The 13,616-nt window shown below is 46.7% G+C and overlaps 1 protein-coding gene across 7 annotated transcripts in view; it reads right to left on the bottom strand.

Annotated features, from left to right (window-relative positions):
- The window catches only part of TOM1L2 (target of myb1 like 2 membrane trafficking protein), a 119,250-nt gene that overhangs the window by 59,192 nt on the left and 46,442 nt on the right, over nucleotides 1-13,616 (bottom strand). The window contains exon 2 of one of the 7 annotated variants that reach the window (XM_072820865.1): nucleotides 4,509-4,584. The exons of 5 other annotated variants lie outside the window; for them this stretch is intronic. The gene's annotated coding sequence lies outside the window, so the exon portion shown is untranslated. Of the gene's footprint in view, nucleotides 1-4,508; nucleotides 4,585-10,138; nucleotides 10,162-13,616 lie in introns of those variants that run through there. One more of the 7 variants, XM_072820866.1, reaches the window with a different exon arrangement.

The raw sequence follows: 13,616 nt of genomic DNA on the forward strand, positions 1-13,616 counted from the left end.
ATGGCAATTTTTCTGTTATGTGTATTTTCACACAATTAAAATTTTCAAAAATTAAATTTAAAAAACCCTACAACTCCCTTAAGGTAGGCATTATTCCCCTCCACATTTAAAAGGAAGGAAACAGGCTCAGAAAGGTTGGTTATTTGGCCAGGATCTCATCATCTGATTGAAGCTTACTAGCATTCAGTCTCAGGTTGGTCTGTCTCTAAAGCCTAGACAGCTGCATGACACTGCCCCGCCTGCCGGCAAAGCTGGACTTCGGATCTGAAGTTATAGCTCAGACAAATTCTAACCCTGCCCTGTCCTAACTGTACACTTTATGAGAGGGTTAACATCACCACCATTTTGTTCCTATAACCCACACTTCCACTGCTACTCAAATAATAAAACAGATGACCTCCGCATATGCTGGAAGTGTCCTTGTTTTTTTTTTTACATAACATACTAGAACTCACACATCCAAATGAAGGCTGCATTTGCAAGCAGTGACAACATGCTCCAAAAATATAGCTGTTGCTCAAAACATTTGTGCAACAGCTTCGGTCTGCATTTAAAAGCCTCATTGTTTTAATTTTTGCTAAAAAAGACACATCCCCAACTTTTCCACCCCGTTTATTAATCAACCATAGTCCCCAGAGACTCCTGACCCCGCTGGAACAAGGAAACCCACCCACAAATGAGGAGGATCTGCCTCGGGCGAATGCTGGGCATGCAGCAGACTGGGCAGGGCACTGGGAGATTGGAGGAACCCTTCACCAAAGTCCACAATGGTGCCACGCTGGCAGGGCCAGAGGCAGTATTTGGGGGTGTGCCTACAACAAGAGGAGAGCACGTGCAGAGAGGGAGAAGAAGCCATGTCAGAGACTGTTCAAGGCAGACGGGACCCAGAGATGTTGCTCCCCTGCCCCATCCACTGCATGCATGTAGAAAACAGGGGCAACATCAGAAGAGCCACTTTGGGGTTGGGGGGTAGGGACAACAGCCATGGCGGGAAGGGGAGCGGTAGGGATAGGCCTTCAGGAAGAATGGCTCAAAGCCCCAGTGGGCTTGGCCAGGAGAAGCAAAGGCTAAAGGCAGAGGGTACAGGAAGCCTGGGGGGACAGGCACGAGGCAGCACTTGGGACAGACACAGCAGAATGCTCTCTTGGCACTGGGCTTCAGCCAGAGGCGGGGTGCTACAGCCAGCTTCCAGAGTGGGTAAGCGTGTGGGTGACAAGACTTGCGCCTCCAGCCCCTGCTCTCCCTGCCACACGCAGCTGTCCCTGCACAGCCCTCCCCTTCATGGTGTCCGGCCCCAGAAGAGGTGATGGCCAACGAGGTCACTGCACAGCAGGGGAGTGTCCGTGGCCACAAACACAGAGCACATCCTCATGATGAAGCCACTCTGCCTGCGGGTGTGGGCTTTCCACCCTTCTGAGCCAGCCAAGGGGACAGGCCATCTGGCCAAAGGGCCGTTCTGAGCTGGTCATCTGTCCCTGTCACAGCACCGGCTGCAACACGGCCTCACGAGGAAGAAAGTCTGTGACTGCACTTTGGTAGGGCCATAGGGACACTGTCTTGGGAGGCTTAATGGAGGAAATATTAAATCAATGAAACCTCATTTCCAAGTTCGGTTTAGCAGCAGAATCCATTAACCTTATATTCACCCGCTCCCTTCCTCCAATAATACCGGGAAGGGGTTCAAAGGCATGATAACTTATCCTCCGGGTAGCGCGTTCTATTCAATTACTGGGATTCTGAGTTTCCAAGCTAAAAGATATATACTCGTTTTGATTATAAAGAATCAACCCAAAAAAGAATGCTGCTTTCTTTTCATTTTGCTGGAAATGCCACATAAATACAACCGTGGGTATTTGGCTCCGCTGAAACAGATGAGGGAGGTAAGGCTGACAAAGGAGCTCAAATCAGTTCTGATTTTTCTCCCCTCATGAAAGAATTCCCAGCAATGGGAACAAAGTTGTATTTGATTGCCCCTGGAACTGCAGCCACTCAATGCGGGCTTCCTCACTCCATCCGGTCCCAAGGCCAGAGGAAGCAAAATTCAATCTCATTTCTTTTGTCACGTAAATCGTCAAAACCTAAGATAAATCCTGGTGCAAGAGCAGAAACACAATGCTCCAGGGAGCAATGGGGCAAGTCATTCCCACCAGCCAGCCCTTGGGACAGATAAAGATCAAAACGCCAGTGACCCTGGCTGCAAAAGCTGACCTTTCAGAGTTCTCTGGTGAAATGCTAATGGCCAGGAGCTGCAGGACAGGACAGGACAGGGCAGGGCAGGGAGGGCAAGGCTGGGCTGAACAGAGCAGGGCACTGGCAGGGCTGGGCAGGGCTAGACTGGGCAGGGCTGGGCAAGGCAGCGCTGGGCTGGGCAGGGCAGGGCTAAGCTGGGCAGGTCTGGGCAGAGTAGGGCAAGGCAGGGCTAGGCAGGGCTAGACTGGACTGGACTGGGCAGGGCTGGGCAAGGCAGGGCTGGGCAGGGCTAGACTGGACTGGACTGGGCAGGGCTGGGCAAGGCAGGGTTGGGCTGGGCAGGGCAGGCTGAGCGGGGCTGGGCAGGGCTGGGCAGGGTTAGGCAGGGCTAGACTAGGCAGCACAAGGCAGGGTTGGGTAGGGCTGGGCAGGGCTGGGCAAGGCTAGACTAGGCAGGTCTGGGCAGGGCAGGCTGAGCAGAGCAAGGCAAGGCAGGGCAGGGCTGGGCAGGGCTGGGCAGGGCTGCACAGACAAGGCTCCCATTAAACCTTCAGTACAAGACAGTTAATGTTATCCTAATGCTGTTGCCATGGCATTCTCCCCATTCAGAAAAGGCTGCCTCCAGCGTGGAGGAGGCTGGGGATGCCCTGAAGCCTGGACCCTGCCGGCAGTAATAGCACTCTCTCAGGCCTAGTTTCTCTGTGCCCCCACCCCCACCCCTACAGCCTGAAATCCCAGGCAGTCCTGCTGGGAGGAGCCTCACAATCCAGTGGCATGGTTTCTTGGCTGCTGCTGTCTACACTTTGATGTTAAATATAGTGACTTCAGAGCAGCCAGCACCAGAAGGCAAGAGAGGGCTGGCTTCAGCATTTTGTATTCAGCAACATCCTTTCGGTGAGAATGGAGGAAAAAAATGGCCAAATTATCTACCTCCCCAACAATCAAGGGTGTGGGTAGGAGCCCAGAGGCACTGACACAAAGGAAGAACATTCAGGGCGGCTCTATGCCAGGTGTAGGGGAAGAAGCAAAGGGGCTTTAGGTGGGCAGGAAGCTCATCTGATAATATGCACCAATAATGGGAGATGAGCCTTCTGGATTACTATACGCTAGTGAGGCAGGTTGGCATATACCAGTCAGGTGGAAAGAAAAATCAATCCTGACATTCTACACAGAGCCATTATTGTCTATTGCTTCAAATTCCTAACATGCTTTGTGAATGTTAATTGCAGCTGCTCCTCTTCCACTGGAGAGACAAGAGAATGAATTCCAAATACTCATTCCTATTTTATAGGATGTCCTTTTCTCCAACAGCTGTCCCTACTCTTCTGTCACCCCTCTTCAAAGGAAGATAACAGGACAAGAAGGTATACAAAGTATGTCTGCTTAGCCTGTAGACTTTGTGAGGCAGCTTTCCCTGTAACTTAAGGCAAAACAAAACAAAACAAAAACAAAAACACCTCAGAGTCCCCATACCCTTTACTCAAGATTGGCAGAGCCTGAGATGTGCCATGCACTGCCCGTGCAGGTGGAGAGAGGGAGATGATTAAGACTCTACCTTAAGAGATCAGCATAATGGGAGAGGCAGATAGGCAGTTGGTTAAGAGACAATCCAGCCTGAGCAGTAACAGAGGAGAGCCACAGCTCTTTGGGGGGCTTGGATACCTGTGCCCTAGATACCGGTACACAGGAGCTCAGAGGAAATTAATGGCACCCCACATGCTTCTCTAAGCAGAACACAAAGGTGGGCAAGATATGCCAGGAAGAACCAGCCAGTGACTGTGTGAAGTCCCAGAGAAAGCTCCTAAGCCTCTGTCTCTCACTCCCCAACTAGAGAAGCACCAAGGGAAGGCATGACGTAGAGCAGTGCTTCCCAAATTGGCTGCAGGTTAGAATCACCAGGAAGCCTTTTTTTTTTTTTTTAACATTTGTTTATTTAGAGGGGTGTACAGAGGGAGCAAGAGAGAGAAACCCAAGCAGACTCCACACTGAGCACAGAGCCCAACATAGGCTCAATGTCATCACCCTGAGATCATGACCTGAGCCAAAAAGTTAAGAGTCAGACGCTTAACCAATTGCACCATCGAGCAGCCCTTCACCAGGAAGCTTTTTACAAGTATTCCTGCCTTTGAGCACCTGGGTGGCACAGTTAGTTAGGTATCATGATCCCAGAGTCCTGGGATTGAGGCCTATGTCAGGCTCCCTGCTTCTCCCTCTCCCTCTGCTGCTCACCCTGCTTGTGCTCTCTTGCTGTTAAATAAATAAAATCTTAAAAAAAAAAAAAAAAAAAGAAGCATTCCTGCCTTGGTCCCATCCCATACCTTCTGATCAGAACCTCTAGGGCACAGGGCCAGTTGCTGACGTGTTCTAATAGCTCCCCAGTGGCTCAACATACACCTAGGGTTGAGAACACAGAGGAAAGGAGTAACACAAGTGGACTGCATGGCTATGAAGTGCCGGACCCTGGGGACAAGTAGAAGGCAAGACAGTCCAGTTTCCGCCCTCATGAAGTTCCTGGCCCACAGGAAGACAGGGAATCAAGTAACCCTGGTTCCAGTCCTGGCTCGGCCTCTGTGATGCTGAGCTCTCAGGACTATTTATGCCTGTTTCTTCTCTGAGCATTAGGTTTCCTGACAAATGAGCTATTGGGCCCAAATGATCTCTGATCCTCACCCTCCTCATCCCCCCAACCCCAACCCCACTCTGATGGCATGTTGGCCAATATATACTTTTTTTCTTTTTTGGCTTTTTTCACTTGGTATAACATTCTCAAGCCTTATCACGTTGTAGCAGGTGTCAAAATTTCATTCCTTTTATAGGCTGAATAATATTGCATTGCGTGTATATATCACTTTTTGTTCATCTATTCACCTGTGGATGGATGCATGTTTGTTCACAACTTTTGGCTCCTGTGAATGCTGCTAGGAACATGGGTGTACAAAGATCTGTTTGAGTCCCTTCTATTTTTTTGGGTATATACCCAGAAGTGGAATTAGTAGATCATATGGTAATGCCATGTTTAGCTTTTTAAAAACTGCCAAACTGTGTTCCACAGAGGCTGCATCATCTTACATTCTCATCAGCAAGAGATAAGGGTTCCAACTTCTCTACATCCTTGCCAATACCTGTTATTTTATATCTCAGCATGGTTATGATGTGTACTTCCTAATGATATGGTGACACTGAGCACCTTTTCTTTTCTTTTTTTTTTTTCTGAGCACCTTTTCATATGTTTATTGGCCATCTATTTATCTTCTTTGGATGAATGTCTATTCAAGTCAATTTTTGAATTAGGTAGTCTTGCTAAATCTGTTTATTGATTCTGACAGGTTTTTTCCTCCCCATGAAATCTCCAGGGTTTTCTACATATAAGGGCATGTCATCTTATTATTGAATTCCAAAAGTTCTTTATATATTCTTTATATATATTCTTATATATTCCTTTATCAGATGTATATTTTACAAATATTTTCTCCCATTCTGTATGTTATCTTTTCACTCTCTTGATAATGTCCTTTGATGCACAAAAGTTCTTAATTTTGATTAAGTACAATTTATTTTTTTCTCTTGTTGCCTATGCTTTTGGTGTGATAGCCAAGAAATCACTGCTAAATCCAATACCATGACACTTTATCCCTGTGTTTTCTTCATTTTTTAAGAAAGATGTTATTTATTTATTTGTTTGTTTGAAAGAGAGAGACTGAGAGAGGGCACCAGTGGAAGGAGGGATAGGGAGAGAATCCTCAGACTCCCCACTGAGCATGGGGCCCAACTCTGGGCTCGATCCCACAACATGAGATCTGGACCTGAGCAGAAACCAAGACTTGGATGCTTAATCGAGTGAGCCTCCCAGGAACCCCTCCCTGTGTTTTCTTCTAAGACTTTTAGAGTTTTATCTCTACCCTTAGGTCTTTGATCTATTTGAATTTTCCTATGGAATAAGGTAAAGGTCCAACTTCATTCTTGTGTGTGTGGGTATCCAATTATCCCAGCACCATCTGTTGAAAAGACTGTCCTTTCCCCAATGAAAGGTCTTGGCACCCTTGTTGAAAATCAATTGACCGTATGTAAGAGGGGTAATTTCTGGGCTTTCTATTCTGTTCCATTGGTCTGTATCTGTCCTTATGCCAGTACCATACTGTTCACTGTTCTGATTACTGTGAGTTTTTGAAATCAGGAAGTGTGAGTCCTCCAACTGCCTTTCCTCTTCAAGATTGTTTTAACTATCTGAAATCCCTTGAGATTCCATAGAATTTTAGGATAAATTTTTCTATTTCTCAAAAAAATGTTGGTGGATTTTGATTGAGGCTACATTGAATCTGTAGATGACTTTAGGTATTCCTGTCATCTTAAAAATATTAAGTCTTCTATCCATGAATATGGGATGTCTTTCTATTTATTTATGTCTTCTTTAATTTCTCTCTGCAATGTTTTCAGTTTTCAGTGTACAAGACTTTTGCCTCTTTGGTAATTCCTAAAGATTTTATTCTTTTTGATGCTACTGTGAATGGAACTGTTTTCTTAATTTCCTTTCCAAATTGTTCATTGTATAGAAACAAATTATTTTTGACAGTTGATCTTGTACTCTTCTACTTCTGAATCTGTGTAAGATCTAACAGTTGGGTTTTTTTCATGAAATCTTTAGGGTTTTCTACACATAAGGTCATGTCATCTACAGAGACAATATTGCTTTTTCCTTTACCATTTGGTGTTTTTTAAATTTTTATTTATTATATTTTATTTTATTTTATTTAAGATTTATTTATTTATTCATTCAGAGAGAGAGAGAGAGACACAGAGACACAGGCAGAGGGAGAAGCGGGCTCCATGCAGGAAGCCCGATGCAGGACTCGATCAGGGGTCTCCAGGATCACACCCTGGGCTGCAGGCGGCGCTAAACTGCTGCACCACCCGGGCTGCCCAGTTTTTTTTTTTTTTTTTAAAGTAGGTTTCCACACCCAGCATGGAGCCTAATGAAGGGCTTAAACTCACAACCATGAGATCAAGACCTGATGGGATGCCTGGGTGGCTCAATGGTTGAGAGTCTGTCTTTGGCTCAGGGCACTATTCCATGGTCCTGGGATCTAGTCCCATATCAGGCTCCCCACAGAGAGCCTGCTTCTCCCTTTGCCTGTGTGGGTGTCTCTCTCTCTGTGTGTCTCTCATGAATAATAAATAAAATCTAAAAAAAAAAAAAAAAAGACCTGAGCTGTGATCAGGGGCACGTGGGTGGCTCAGTGGTTGAGCATCTGCCTTCGGCTCAGGTTGTGATCCCAGGGTCCTGGGACTGAGTCCCACATTGGGCTCCCTGCAGGGAGCCTGATTCTCCCTCTCCTATGTTTCTGCCTCTCTCTGTGTGTCTCTCATGAATAAATAAATAAAGTCTTAAAAAAAAAGCTGTCATCAAGAGTTAGATGCTTAACCAACTGAGCCACCCAGGTACCTCATTTGGATGCCTTTTATTACTTTTTCCTCTCTAATTGCTCTGGCTAGAACTTCCAGTACTATGTTGAAGAGAAGTGGTGAAAGCAGGCATCCTTGGGCTAACATACACTTTTACAAAATCTGATCATACACTGTTAAGAGCAAACATAGCTAAAGAGAAGACTCACTTGAGTCCTCACTGCACTGAAAGTAGGTTATCTGCTGGGGGGGAGGGGTGTGTGAAAGCAGGAACTACATCAGGATTGAGAGGACTCAGAAAGCCAAGGGGCCTTGTATCTCTGCTTCCAGCTCCAAGGAAATCACCTTAGACTTCCCTGGTTGGAAAGCCTCACACCAGTCAACCTGCCCATGCTTAGCTCCAATCCAATATCCTCTCCAGAGACTCCTTCTATACCATCTCCAGTTGATGCTCCGTGATAAGTTTTCCAGAACTTGAAGGCATGATCTATGCAAGGATTGAGCTTTCAAGATCATTCTAATACTATTCTAGGAGTTTCTTCCAGGGGTACCTGGCTGGCTCAGTCGGAGAAGCATGCAACTCTTGATCTTGGGGTCATGAGTTCAAGTCCCATACTGGGTATAAAGGTGACTTAAGGTGTAAATAAAACTCAAAAAAAAAAAAAAAAGTTCCTTCCAATCTTATTGGCTTAATGAGCCATGAGTATATTTTTGGCTCCATATTTAAACTTAAAGCTGCATGAAAGCAGAACATCTTCAGTTCCTCAGGAGGGTCCAATCTTATGCTGATGAGGGTCTACTAGAAATAAGATGATGATGGTAACCCTTCATAGGCCCCTGGGTGATAGGCATCAGGCAGTCTAGGTTCCCTGCTGTCCCTGTGTTCTCCCTTTGGACGCAGAAGCAGGAGGAGAGGACATCATGATGGAGAGTATGAACAGGGTCTAAACTCAGACTTTGGGGAGTCCTACTTCTGCCAATTACCATGTGACCCCAGGGCAGTAATTTGACCTGTCCAAGCCCTTCTGTCATCCGTAAAATGTGATCATAATAACAGCCCTTTCCTCACACAGTTGTTGTGAGACTAAACTAAACCACACACAACAAAGCACTTGACAGAGCCTCTAATACAGAGTTACATTCCTCCACAGGCCATGATAATCGCTGTTACTTTTATTATGACTACAGCTCCTGTGAAAGAGTCTGCCAAGGCTCCCCTGGCTTCCCTTCCTTCAGCATTCCTGTATCACCACTGCCACCTACAGGTGGCACAGCTATCCACAGGCTGTGCCCAGCCATTCCAGAGCCCTAGGATCATGTAAAATATCTCCAGCCTTTCTGAGTCCAGGTTCCTAAGCCTGGAGAGAGCTCCATGTCCAGAAGCCACAAAGGGCTCCCATTCCAGAAGGAAGCCCCCAAATAGCTTGGCCCATCTACAAGGTAAAGAAACAGCCAGAGCACAATTTCCTGAGGAATCCAAATGTTAAAACTCCAAGAGGTGTTAGAGCACGTCTGGTAAGAAGATTCCCCATGAATTGCTCAAAATAGATGTCACATTTCCTGGACCTCTGGAGATGGGGTATGGGGGGTAGGGGATGCATAGGGGGCACAATGTTGCAGCTAGCTTCCCACTGACAGCTTCTTGCCCTCAAAGCTAGCATTGAACAACTGATCTCAAGTCTTCAAGGAACTAGCTCCCCTTTCTTTCACAATTAATTAATTTATTTTTCAAAAAATGGAGAAGCAGAAGGGAGAATGGAAACTGAACTCTGCCAAGCACAACCTTCTGTTTGGGTCAGGTCCCTTACATTACCTTCTATAACCCTCCCTTCCCCTTCCTGGCAGGTTATCCCCATTCTAATAGGTAAAGAATATGAAGCTGAGATTGGTGACTGGCCCAGCAGTACACAGCTGGCAGATAAAAGCACTGCCAACCACATGACCCCCATCTTCCTGGAAGACCTAGACCTGGACTCAGACCCATCCCCAAAAAGAGGATGGTGTGGCAAGGAAGACCCTGGCCTCAAGAGCAGCCAGGTCCAGAGTTCTTGGATGCTGACCCCTCTGACTCTATAGACAGGGCTAAAAGATCTGGGGTCAGAAGGCTAAAACACAGTGCTGACAAAAGGTCAAGTCAAATTAGTTGCTGGATCGGCTTTCTCCCCTGTTCTTCTTTTCTTTTCCTTTTTTTTTTTTTTTTAAGATTTTTAAATTTATTTATTCATGAGAGAGAGAGAGAGACAGAGACAGAGAAAGAGAGGCAGAAACACAGGCAGAAGGAGAAGCAGGCTCCATGCAGGGAGCCTGACATGGGACTCGATCCCTGGTCTCCAGGATCACACCCTGGGCTGAAGGCAGCGCTAAACCGCTGAGCCACTGGGGCTGCCCTTCTTTTCTTATTAATAAACTTTCAATACCGGCATAATTTTAGATGTACTGAAAAGTTGCAAAGATCATACAAAGGGTCCCCATATGCCCTTCTCTAGGTTTCTGCTCACGTTCACATCTTACATAACCACTGTTCATTTGTCAAAACTAAAAAAATTACCATTGGTGCAGAACCGTGAACTAAACTCCAGCCTTGACTCGGATTTCTCCAGTTTCTCCACTCACGCCCCTTCTTGTCCACAATCCAGCTTAGAATACCACACTGCCTTTAGTTGACCCTCTTTTTAGTCTTCTGTTTTCTTTAAAGACCAACAGATTCACCAAATCACGTACTTACTCTCCTGTCTGGAAAGCTCAATTCCAAAGGGCAGCTCTGTATGAGCCACAATTCCACACCCTGGCCTAATTAGGACACCACATCCTCCCACTCCCCAAACAAAGGAGTCCTTCAGGCCAGCCAAGCAACAGAGAAAATAGAAGCTTGTTAGCCACACAGGCCCGGGGCTGCTGATCCAAGTTCTTTTTTAACTGGAATTCCCTTGAGAGTGATCCACAGATTTAAAATGCATTTGGGGTGTGTTCTCTAGAAGCAGAGCCACTGGTTTGATGTATTCTCTTCTTTGTACTTACTGGAATATTTTCCGTGTGGAGTAAATGAGCGTGCAAGAGAGGAGCTGGGGGAAGACATGGATTTAGGGCCGGGATGGCACTGGGCAGCTGGGGGATGAGAGGTTTCTGCAGGGGCCAGGCCCAGGCCAGGAGAAGGGTGTGGCAGTGGGTCCGGCCTGGCCAGCCCAGCTGGCTGCTCTCTACCAGCCAGGCAGGTGGGCCAGTCCACTGGGCAGATAAAAGGGCCCCAGGGAGCTGCTGCTCAGGTTAGAGCTGCCTTAAAGCAGAGCTGATATGTTGCCAATCTCTTCTTCCCCAGACTGCCTCTAAGGGGGCTGTTCATCTTGCCCGTGTGCACTGTGCGAGCAGAGAGGCATATGTGCAAATTTCACCGTGTGCTGCCCAGGCCTGGGCCCTTGCTCTAGCTACTCCTGATTACAGAGATGTACATACTCAGGAGAGATTGCATGCCAGTCCTTGGGGAGTGGGAACGTGCAAGGCCATCCAAGGCTTCCCAGTTTAAGTCAAATAATTGAGAGGCCTCTCCGTGCCAGAGGCTGTGGTAGAGTGGGACAGAAAAATAAGCAAGATGGAGCCCCTGCCCTTAAGGAGCTCACCAGGCAGGAGACCTGAAAACAAGCAGCCAGTACACAATATGATGTGATGAGTGTTTTAATGGAGGGGGGGGGGGCGAGGAGAAAGACTGATGGGCAAGATGATGGAGGAATAGCTAATCATGCTAGAGAAGGGGGAGGAAGGCTCTGTGAAGGCTAGGGAAAAGACCCAGCAAAATGAAAGCAGAGTTTTGGAGGAGGAGAAGGGATCCTCGCAGCACCAGTGGGCAGTGCAGAGATGGGACGGCCTGCCAAGGCCACGATGGAAAAGGCTGGGATGTGGTGAAGGGAAGCAGGGAGAGGAGACCAGCTGGGAGAGCCCTTTCATTTTCTGTAAGGAGCCTGGGCTTTCTGCAGGAGGCAATGGACAGGGCTTTTCAACAGAAGAGACAAGAATATTTGCGTTTGACACAGATCACTCTGGTAACAGCGTGGGGGCTGTACTGGAGCAGAGAGACTACAGGCAGGAAGCAGGGCCAAGGCACCAGACCTGCTCCATGGAGAAGGGAGAACAGGACAGCCTCTGGTCAAGGGCATGGTCATGAATTTGATGTTCTAGGGGTCAGTCCTGGCTCATTTGATCGGGGGCAAGTTTCTTAAACTCTGTGAACTATACCTTAGTCATCCAGGAAATGGGCCAAACAGCTGTTCCTCCTCAACAGGATGGTCACAAAGATTAAAGGAACAAATGATGCAAAACATGAGATAGGGAACCTGGTACACAGTGAGCATGTGAAAATATAAACTACAGTTTAGTTTTTAACACGTGCCTTAAGTGGACTGGACCTTGGGGAGGGCAGAAAGAGGGAGTGTCACTGTCTCCCAGGCTTTTACAGCAGCCTTCAGGCAGACAGTCAGGAGGCCACCCTAAGTCCCTCCCAGAGGGACCATGAAAGGGTTGCATTCTGTTGGCAAGGCACCAATCAGCCTAGGAGACCAGCCAGAGACCACAGGCATCACCCTGAGCCAAGCTAAAAAGCTGCCTCAAAGAGCGATTACAAAATTCCAAGCCGGGAGAAAGACTCCCCAAAGTTCCCCCAGGCTCACACCTGCTGTGCTCAGTAAAGCCTGAGTGCTTTGACTAACTCCTGCAAAGAGCTGTCCTTCAGAACTAGGTAAAGAGAAACACTCTCCTGGCCACCATCATAGCATTTGTAGTATTCAAAGGCATTTGTGGGGAGCAGTCAAAAGCAACCCATCAGAGTAAGGCTCAACTATTAGCTGATTTTCCCGTCCGGAGGCCTCATCTTAGGAGGAAGAGCAGCTACTAAAAAAATAACCATGGTAAAACAGTAAAGTTAAATTCTTACTCAAAAATTAACACATTTTTAAAAGAATAATACCCACTGCTGGGAAGGCTGATGTGAAACCAGAACATCACATTATTGAATAGCATACATCTAAGACCTATTTGTAGAAACAACTTGGGCCACAGATATCAAAGGATATGCTGTAAAGGTTCTTACCTTTGACCTAATAATCTCTTTAGGACCCTGCTGCTTAAAGAAACATTTCAAAGAAAAAAGCTACACAGCCCAGCAATTCCCCTCATAGATATACATACCCAAGAGACATGAAAATTATAATTAACACAAAAACTTGCACATGAACATTCATAGCAGGGTTATTCTAGCAGCCAAATAGTTGGAACCACCCAAACAGTGGATATCACTCAATGTAGTATGGTACATCCATACGATGGAATAGTATTTGGCAATACCAAAGAATGAAATTCTGATAAGTTCTCCAACACAGATGAACTTTGAAGCCACTATGCCAAGTGAAAGAAGCCACAGGAGGACAAATACTGTATGACTGCACTTATGCAAGATATCTAGAGTTGTCAAATTCATAGAGACAGAAAACAGGGGTGGTCGCCAGCAGGGAGTAGAATGGGGAGTTAGTGTTGAATGGGGACAGGGTTTCAGTTTGCCAAGATGAGAAAGTTCTGGACATGGATGGTGGAAGCATCTGTACAATGATATGAATGTACTTAGCATCTCTGAACTATACACTTGAAAATGGTTAAAATGGTAAAGTTTATGCTATATATATATATTTTTTTTAAAGATTTATTTATTCATTCAGAGAGAGCGTGAAAGAGGCAGAGACACAGGCAGAGGGAGAAGCAGGCTCCATGTAGGAAGCCCCATGTGGGACTCGACCCTGGGTCTCCAGGATCATACCCCTGGGCCGCAGGCAGCGCTAAACTGCTGCGCCACCAGGGCTACCCTATATATATATATTTTTAATTTATTTATGATAGTCACAGAGAGAGAGAGAGAGAGAGAGAGGCAGAGACATAGGCAGAGGGAGAAGCAGGCTCCACGCACCAAGAGCCCGACACGGGACCCGATCCCGGGTCTCCAGGATCGCGCCCTGGGCCAAAGGCAGGCGCCAAACCGCTGCGCCACC

The sequence above is a fragment of the Canis lupus genome, chromosome 3 (genome assembly GCF_048164855.1).
Source record: "Canis lupus baileyi chromosome 3, mCanLup2.hap1, whole genome shotgun sequence".
In the NCBI taxonomy this organism is placed as follows: Eukaryota; Metazoa; Chordata; class Mammalia; order Carnivora; family Canidae; genus Canis; species Canis lupus.